Below are 5,711 nucleotides of genomic sequence, written 5' to 3' on the forward strand. Positions count from 1 at the left end.
GGAGTTTTAATATCCAGCGATAAGTCTCTTTTTCAGGCATGTTCCTGTATTACAGAAAATAGCTGGAATTTTAGTAAATTCACATATGTACAGGTTGAAGCCCTTCTGCAAGAAGCCTTTGTACAGCAGCTCTCCATGTTCTGAGCCTGGAATTTTCTTCCGGAATGGGCAATTTAACTGCTTGAAGATGCTGGTCTGGGCAGGGGGGACGGGGAATAAACCCTCTGGGGATGCAGGCTCTGAGGCCGTTGATTGCTGATTGCAGGTGATCCCAAGTTCTGAGATCAACTGAAAGGCTTTTTACTCTCGTGGGAAGGTCTGTTTGTGCAACAGCTTCTCGAGGTGAAGCTGCTGGTGGTTCCCCTGGTGTGCTGCTCTGGCTGAGGCAGAGAAGGAAACGTTATCTGGGCGTGATCTGCAGGACGGGAGGTTTTCTGGCCACCAGAGAGGGGGTAGGGAGGCTCCGAAATGAAACCAAAGGGGACTTTATCTTGGATCTGGTGGCCCAGGATGACCCAGCATGTGTGCGCTGGGGCAGGGTATGGGCTGTGACTCCTCCCTCAGGCAGCCCCTGGGGTGGTTGGGCTTGTCTCCCTCTGCCCCAGCGCGAAGCTGGTCCCACAGCACCCTTCACTGAGAGATTTCCGGTACTTCTGTGCTATTCCTGAAGCATTCGGTCCAGACGAGTTATCGCGGAGGAAGGAAGGAGGGCGGTGAAAGAAGCCTCGGAGATTTTGCAGCACAGTAGATAATGATGGACAAGAACCCCAGGGTCCCGCAGGGGTTTGTAAAGTGGTGGTTTTGAGCAGCTCTTTGGTGTAACCAACGGGAATGTGCTACATGTTGTGGCCCAAAAATTGTTTCTTGGATAATCAGGAGGCAAAGTTTGGACTTGCATGGATTGAGGGTCACTTTTCTACAGGTTGTTCCACAGAGCAGGTGAGGGGAGCCTGGAACCCCCAGAAATGTACAACAGCTGCTCCGGCTGCCACCACAGAGCTGCAAACCTGGTGTCCCTCCGTCCGTCTGAGCCGTGATCATCTTTCCAGTCCAGTGGGGGTGAGGGAGCTGCTCCTCAGACCTGGGGAGAGATGCAGAGGCCCGTTTCAGAGTAAGGAACCACCACTGAAATAAAGGTGTTCTTCTATTTTAGCAGCTTGTGCTGGAGTTTTGATTTGTGAAGACTTTTTTTTCTGAGGCAGTTGGGTGAAACGCTTTGGGTGTTTGTTTCTCGGCATCCCCCGCCTTCGGGCCACCAGTTGGAGAAGACAGAGCACCTGTGGGTGGTGTCGTGGCAGGTGATTTTCCTGCGAGGCCGGTGTGTGCTCTCAAAGGGCAGGGCACACCCTGAGACCAAACAGAGGTGCAGCCCAGCACCTTGAGCTGTCTTTTGAAGTCAGTGTTTCAAAGCGCTTTTTTTTTTTTATTATTTGACCATGATGAGACATTTTAGAGTGAGAGAACAGGGGATTCATTAGCTTGGCAGTGTGGAGCCTGCCTGCAAGTGTAGTGAGAGACCTGGGGTGGGGTTTAAGGTAAGATTTGGGTGGTACGAGAGCTCTGGGGTGCGAGAGGCAGCGCTGGAAGCACAAGGAGTGCCTTGGAATCGCCTCATCCGTGCCCATGAGGAGCTGGTTGGGGCACACCTGCCCAGTGGGGGTATAGCTCAGGGGTAGAGCATTTGACTGCAGATCAAGAGGTCCCCGGTTCAAATCCGGGTGCCCCCTCCCTTTTCTCCCCGTCTTTTTCTCCAGAAAAGCTTAGGTTGGAGCTTCTGATTTCAAAGGGTTTTTAGGGTTGTATTTTTTTTCTTTTCCTCCATCTCTCTGCAGGCCGGGTCCTCCCTTCGACCAGCTGCCGGCCAGAGGTCAAGCAGCAGATTCCGCCAAGAGGAGTCTCTGTGGGGTGTTTGTGAAGTGAGAGGTAAATCTTTCAGCAGCAGCTGCTTTTTCTTTTGGGATTAACCTGCAGATCTTTCCCGTGATAGTAGAGAGATGGGTGCTGGGCAGGCACACAGCATTGGGGGTATAGCTCAGTGGCAGAGCATTTGACTGCAGATCAAGAGGTCCCTGGTTCAACTCCAGGTGCCCCCTCCCTTTTCCTTCCCTGCAACCTTCTTTCTTTTGGCCAAAATTTGTCACAGAAAGGAGGAGAGATCTCCGTGGGTCTTAAGCTTGTGCTGGCCTGTGCACATTGATTTCTGAGCTCCAATACCAAAGGTGCTGAGGCCCTGACTGTTGGCAAAGAGCTGGGGTTGTACGCTGTGAGTAAGTACTCGGTGCTTGTGTGTACTTGTCTCTGTTGGCGATTCTCTGCAGGAATTCTCTGTACACGCCTTGGTGAAGAGCTGAAGGTGAGCAGAGGGCTGCCAAGTGAAGGAGTGTAAGCAGTGGACATAAAATCTTGTTTCTCCCTCTAGTAACGCTTTTAAAATGTGCTGGTGAGGGTGCTGTGCCAGGGGGTATAGCTCAGTGGCAGAGCATTTGACTGCAGATCAAGAGGTCCCTGGTTCAACTCCAGGTGCCCCCTTTGGGTCCTGTTTTTTTTTCCAGGAAAAAGCATGGGGAGCACTCCTCACTTCTAGATCTCCCGTGTGCAGAAGGCAGCAGGGGTCTGAACTTCAATATCCAAGATACTGAGCACACAACCAGGCACCTGCTAAAACCAGTGTTGTGTCAGCGAGGAAGCAAAGAAGAACATTCCCCGTTTTATCACTGAGGAAACTGTGTAGGATTTATCTTGTGTAAGTAGTCCCTGAGTAGGTTTGTCTCCAGATTGCCTGCAGGAGCTTTCTTTGCACGTTTTTGCTTGTACTTCAGCGTGCAGAAGAGTGTTGCCATAGCACAACCTAACCAGGGGACAGAAAACCTGAGCAATACATTAAGTTTTTTATTGCTCCTTATACAGCTCCTATAGCAGGGGGTATAGCTCAGTGGCAGAGCATTTGACTGCAGATCAAGAGGTCCCTGGTTCAACTCCAGGTGCCCCCTCATTTTTCTCCTTCAGCCTTCCTTTCCCTGTAATTTCGTAAAGGAAGAAGACGGAGAAATCTCTGTGGGTCTCGAGTTTGTGCTGTGCCCCAACTGTTGGTTTCTAAACTCCATTACCAAAGGTGCCGAGCCCCTGACTGTTCGGAAAGTGCTGATGTTGAACGCTGTGTGAGTAACTACTCGCTGTTTGTGTGTCCTCATCTCTGTTGACGATTCTCTGTAGTAATCATATTTATAACTTCCTGTATTTAACTCCCTGTACCACCGTTGTCAGGTGTGTGAGCGTGGCCAAAGGGCTGTGAAGTAAAGCGGACACAAAATCTTGTCTCTCTATCTAATAATGTTTTTTAATGTCCTTGCGAGGATGCTGTGCCAGGGGGTATAGCTCAGTGGCAGAGCATTTGACTGCAGATCAAGAGGTCCCTGGTTCAACTCCAGGTGCCCCCTCTTTAGCTGCTTTTCTTCCTTGGGCTTGCGAGGTGTTCTGCCACTGGAAGGCTTAACTGGTAAGATCAGCCCAGGTTCCTCTCCTATTGATTCTTTTTCAACTTACATTTGGAGCTAGAACACGCGGGGAAAGTGTAACAAGACTGTGGGGCAGTTGTTGAGTCGAGTTACAGTTACTCCAGGAGAGATGGCAACAGGAGAGGAAGGCGAGCACGGCTGGAGAGGAAAGGGGCCAAGGCCACGGGATCAGTGACGAACGGTGTCTGTGTCGTGTGTGGGAGTGCAGCGAGCGAAGGACTTTGCTGCTGTGGCCTTTGAGTCCTGGGATTTGCAATTCCTCTGGAAGAGAGACGTCCAAGATTGGGGAGGAACCTCCTTGACCTGTTGGGGAGGTGCTGGTGTGGGGGGTATAGCTCAGGGGTAGAGCATTTGACTGCAGATCAAGAGGTCCCTGGTTCAACTCCAGGTGCCCCCTCCCTTTTTCTTTCCTACAACCTTCTTTCTTTTGGCCAGAATTTGTCACAGAAAGGAGGAGAGATCTCCGTGGGTCTTAAGCCTGTGCTGGGCTGTGCATGTTGGTTTCTGAGCTCCAGTACCAAAGGTGCTGAGGCCCTGACTGTTGGCAAAGAGCTGGGGTTGTACGCTGTGAGTAAGTACTCGGTGCTTGTGTGTACTTGTCTCTGTTGGCGATTCTCTGCAGGAATTCTCTGTACACGCCTTGGTGAAGAGCTGAAGGTCAGCAGAGGGCTGCCAAGTGAAGGAGCGTAAGCAGTGGACATAAAATCCTGTTTCTCCCTCTAGTAACGCTTTTAAAATGTGCTGGTGAGGGTGCTGTGCCAGGGGGTATAGCTCAGTGGCAGAGCATTTGACTGCAGATCAAGAGGTCCCTGGTTCAACTCCAGGTGCCCCCTCCCTTTTTCTGTCCTTTAACCTTCTTTTTGCTAAAATTTGTCACAGAAAGGAGGAAGGGAGGTCTCTATGCGTCTTGAGCTCGTGCTGTGCATGTTGGTTTCTGAGCTCCAATACCAAAGGTATTGAGGTCCTGACTGTTTGCAAAGTGCCAGGCTTGTGCAGGGTGTAACTACTGACTGTTTGTGTGTACTTGTCTTTGTTGCCAATTCTCTGTAGTATTTAATAACTCGTTGTATTTAACTCACTGTACAGCCTTTGCCAGGTTCATGAAGGTGAGCAGAAGGCTGTCAAGTAAAGGAATCTAAGCAATGGACGTTACAACTTGTTTCTCGATGTAATAGTGTTTTTAAAAGGTCCTGGTGAGGGTGCTGTGCCAGGGGGTATAGCTCAGTGGCAGAGCATTTGACTGCAGATCAAGAGGTCCCTGGTTCAACTCCAGGTGCCCCCTCTTTAGCTGCTTTTTCACCCTGGCTTCTTCCATAATCTCCTCACAGATTGACCATCAGGAGAATTTCTTGCCCCCGCTGAGGTCTTGGCAATCACCTGATGATCTTTTGCTGAGCATGACATCAAACTTTGACTTTTTTCCTCTCTCTTCTCCCTAAGACTGCAGACAAGGCACATATTTGTGTGGCTCTGCAGAGGAAAAACTGGACCAGTTTTTCCTGTTTGCACAATTGCACTAATGGAAACAGTAAGCAGCGAGGGTGATGTTTTTCTCTGCTGACATGCTTCCTGGAGGCAGCTGGGCCTCTGAGATGTAAATCAGATATTTAGGTTTGCTGGCTGACAGGTCCAGGCTGTCTGGTCCCCGCGGGGCTCGAACCCGCGACCTTCGCGCCCGCGGTCGGGCGCTTTCCCCTTGAGCTGTGCCCCCGGCGCAGGGCTGGGGGCGGGGAGGGTGATTGGCGGGAAAAGATGGCTCAGGGGCAAGGCGCCGGGCTGGGAACCGCGGGGTCACCGGTTCTAAACCCCGGGCAACCCCCTCCCCGGGAGCGCTTTGGCAGCGAGCGACAGGGACGGACGTTCCACCCGTCACCGTCATCATCACACCCGGACGGGCTCTTGCCTCCTGAGTCACGGCCTGGTTCAACTTGTAACTTTGGGATTGCTTCTACCAGCCTCCTTTGAAACATGGACAAATCGCCCGAATTCCAGCGCGAAATAACAACGAAGGGTTTGTTCGACTTGCAGGCGCAGCAGAACTGTGTGGGCGTAAAATAATTTTAAGTTGGAAAATCAGCTGCCCAAGGGCCCCCTTTCAAACCCCCCGAGCTCCTCCGGCTGGATGTGTCTGAAACCTCTGCTCTGCTTGCGCACAGGGCACACCCCAATTTGAGCTACGCTCCTCGGGGTTCCGGC

General features: G+C 51.5%; 8 non-coding genes across 8 annotated transcripts; all 8 read left to right on the top strand.

Annotated features, from left to right (window-relative positions):
* The first annotated feature begins 1,655 nt into the window (after window positions 1–1,655).
* On the top strand, window positions 1,656–1,727 carry TRNAC-GCA. The gene has a single exon. It is a non-coding gene; the product is annotated as a tRNA-Cys (tRNA).
* Window positions 1,728–2,021: 294 nt separating this feature from the next.
* On the top strand, window positions 2,022–2,093 carry TRNAC-GCA. Its single transcript has one exon. It is a non-coding gene; the product is annotated as a tRNA-Cys (tRNA).
* A 364-nt stretch (window positions 2,094–2,457) lies between these two features.
* TRNAC-GCA lies at window positions 2,458–2,529 on the top strand. The gene has a single exon. It is a non-coding gene; the product is annotated as a tRNA-Cys (tRNA).
* A 389-nt stretch (window positions 2,530–2,918) lies between these two features.
* TRNAC-GCA lies at window positions 2,919–2,990 on the top strand. Its single transcript has one exon. It is a non-coding gene; the product is annotated as a tRNA-Cys (tRNA).
* Window positions 2,991–3,365: 375 nt separating this feature from the next.
* TRNAC-GCA lies at window positions 3,366–3,437 on the top strand. The gene has a single exon. It is a non-coding gene; the product is annotated as a tRNA-Cys (tRNA).
* A 403-nt stretch (window positions 3,438–3,840) lies between these two features.
* TRNAC-GCA lies at window positions 3,841–3,912 on the top strand. Its single transcript has one exon. It is a non-coding gene; the product is annotated as a tRNA-Cys (tRNA).
* A 364-nt stretch (window positions 3,913–4,276) lies between these two features.
* On the top strand, window positions 4,277–4,348 carry TRNAC-GCA. Its single transcript has one exon. It is a non-coding gene; the product is annotated as a tRNA-Cys (tRNA).
* Window positions 4,349–4,725: 377 nt separating this feature from the next.
* Window positions 4,726–4,797, top strand: TRNAC-GCA. Its single transcript has one exon. It is a non-coding gene; the product is annotated as a tRNA-Cys (tRNA).
* Window positions 4,798–5,711: the final 914 nt, after the last annotated feature.

This window comes from Apaloderma vittatum, unplaced genomic scaffold (genome assembly GCF_000703405.1).
Source record: "Apaloderma vittatum isolate BGI_N311 unplaced genomic scaffold, ASM70340v1 scaffold25855, whole genome shotgun sequence".
NCBI classification, from domain to species: Eukaryota; Metazoa; Chordata; class Aves; order Trogoniformes; family Trogonidae; genus Apaloderma; species Apaloderma vittatum.